Source organism: Chroicocephalus ridibundus, chromosome 5 (assembly GCF_963924245.1).
Source record: "Chroicocephalus ridibundus chromosome 5, bChrRid1.1, whole genome shotgun sequence".
NCBI classification, from domain to species: Eukaryota; Metazoa; Chordata; class Aves; order Charadriiformes; family Laridae; genus Chroicocephalus; species Chroicocephalus ridibundus.
In genome coordinates, this window is record NC_086288.1 from 5,273,751 (window position 1) to 5,276,458 (window position 2,708).

The 2,708-nt window shown below is 46.1% G+C and overlaps 1 long non-coding RNA gene across 1 annotated transcript; it reads left to right on the forward strand.

The window, feature by feature from the left end:
- The first annotated feature begins 352 nt into the window (after window positions 1–352).
- On the forward strand, window positions 353–2,089 carry LOC134516175 (uncharacterized). Its single transcript, XR_010071242.1, has 3 exons — window positions 353–423; window positions 696–794; window positions 1,953–2,089. It is a non-coding gene; the product is annotated as an uncharacterized LOC134516175 (long non-coding RNA).
- The last annotated feature ends 619 nt before the right edge of the window (window positions 2,090–2,708 follow it).

Here is a 2,708-nt window from a genome sequence, read left to right on the forward strand (position 1 = left end):
TTCATCTTGGAAGGAGTGGGAAGGGGAGCTCTCCTTCCTCATCCCCTGGTAGAGCGGCTTCCTTTTCATTCACGTCGTCAGCAAACCATTAGCCCTTCGGTTCCTTCTAGCTGCGTTGGCCAACGTGCCCTGCGCATAGTTTTCTCCTCCGCCTACCCAGTCTGAATCATAGCACTGTCCTAACTTGCATCTTCTGTGGTGCAGGGCAGCAACTCCTTTTTATGACCGAGAAAGAAAAGAAAAACAAACTGCGTTACGCTTCCTGGCATGTTTTCCAGCTCCACTAGAGAACTTGGCCCTTGCTAGTCAGTAAGAAGACCTTGAGCCAGCAGAGGAATCTTCTTCCTGCCAAGCTGTCTTCCTGAGCAGAGGCCAACTTATAGCAACGCAGCGTGGAGATGAGTCAGTCAAAAATGGACTTAGGTAAACAGTTTTACACTGCAAGAGGGGAGATGTAGATGAGATCTCAGGAAGAAATCCTTTGCTGTGAGGGCGGTGAGTCCCTGGCCCAGGTTGCCCAGAGAAGCTGTGGCTGCCCCATCCCTGGAGGGGTTCAAGGCCAGGTCGGACGGGGCTTGGAGCGACCTGGGCTGGTGGGAGGTGTCCCTGCCCAGGGCAGGGAGGTTGGAAGTGGATGGTCTTTAAGGTCCCTTCTAACCCAAACCATTCCGTGATGCTATGATTCTGTGTTACAGAAATTTATGCCGTGTCTCCAGAGACAGCTGCGTTTATTTCTTCATCCAAGGACCACTGAGATGGGGAGGTATTTGAAGACTCCTAATTGAAATCCTAGGGTAAGTGCTGGTCTTCTCCTCGTAACTTTTACTCATGCAAATTTCGGTTCTTGTCCCTCTTCATCATCAGCTGTCGGTGCACATCATCACCATGCAGGCCTACGTGTAGCCCTGCTCATGAAAGAGTTTAGCTCATTCTTTTAAAAGGATTTCCAATTTAAAAGGGTGCCGGATTACCTTTTTATCTTCTCAGAGGTATTTTCTCTCCAGAATGACCAGGGTAACTTTCATCAAGGCACGTTTTATTCAAATGGCTTCATAAAATTCTTAAATTAAAAGCAACATCTTTTGAAAATACAGGTAAAAAGAAATGAAAATGAGAGGTATTTCTCGTGTCGTATATCTAGCTTTCACTCTACAGAAGTTGATCCAGACAAGGCATGCACGGGATACTTGCATTAAATAAAGACCTTTAATTTTTAGGAGAGAAATTTCTCCACTCTTCCCTCGTGGTCAGTTCAACTGTACTTGTTAGGCCCCGTAGGTGTTTTATAGTAGCATTGCAATAGGGTTTTTCGCCTCTTCCACAGGCGATATAGATAGATATAGCTAGATGGGCTGCTTCTGGGGGCACAGACATTCTCTTTGCCCTCAGAGGGCAGATTACCTTACTTTAAACGGTGACAGAAGGTGAGGAATCCTTCCCGCTCCTTTTAAAAGCGCTTGGCCATCACAGCGTTCCTCTGTTACCCGTGAATTACGTCGCTCTGCCCGCCTTGGGAGTTTCACGCAGTGATTTGTGCGGTCCTTCTCTCCGTGCGGGCCACCCAGACCTTGGATGCCGTGTCCCACATTCTGTCATCTTAGCACTCACTGCCACCATTAAAGCAGCCCGTGGTTTTTTTTATTTTCCTGTCGTATTTCGCACCACTAAGTGCTCGCACAGAAAGCGTATCTACACTAAATGTTTCATACGGCTCTTAAAGGAGTCCTGAGAAGGGTTAGCTGTTACTTTATAGAATGATAAAGGCAAATGTCTTCACACTCCTCCCTTCCCCCCCCATTTCTGTCCTATATGCAGTGAGTGAAAATGATTCACTCTGATTCATTCTCATTCCCTCCCAAGCTGTGTCCTTCCCTGAAAAGTACAATATTTCTTTTCATAATCTCCATGAATACTGTGGCTGTGACTTCTTTCTCCTGCGTTTCTCCTCGCAGAGAAGTTTAGCAGCAGCTCCCGTAAAGAACAGGCATCTGAGGAGCATGAGAGAAAAGCTGGTATTATATCCGGGACCAACTCCCCGCACCTCTCGGAAAATAATATATACCAGCTCTTGGTCAAGAGAAACCTGCTCCAAGAATTGCCCAGCTGCACCTTAAAGTTTCTGGGCCGTGAAACGCAGAATAATAGGATTAGAGAAGCAAGAGATGGAAGATACCTACAGAGTTCTCTTCATTTCCCTGCAAATGAAGGCTATGGCTTTACACGCTCGGCCTCTGGAAAAAAAAAAAAAACCAAACCAAAAAACCATCAGTGACTGTACAGATGTAATTGGCTTGTGTAAAGCAGGAAAGACGCTGGTGTTTTCATCCAGTGCTTCGTCGGTGTTTGAATGAAGACCTCCAAACAGCGTTCATCTGGATTTTTACACCAGCAGGTGACTGTTTAAAACCTGTATCCTCCGTCGCTGTCTATGTCTATATTTAGTACAATAAAAGATATTTAGGCAATAAAAGGTAAGCAAGACTTGCAAGCATTATCACACGATGTTAGCAAAGTTCCTCTCACGGCAAGACAAACAGTTGTATTAAGCAGCCTGACCCTGGAATTCGGACACCTTTCCTTTTCCAGTCGTAAATTCTACAGGATCGACGACTTCTGAGTGTTTATCGTTGGCGTTAGTCCCTCTCTGTACAGCTGGTCCGTCGGAAATGAAGCTTTGAGTATTTTTTTGGGGTTCCAGCTGCCCCGCT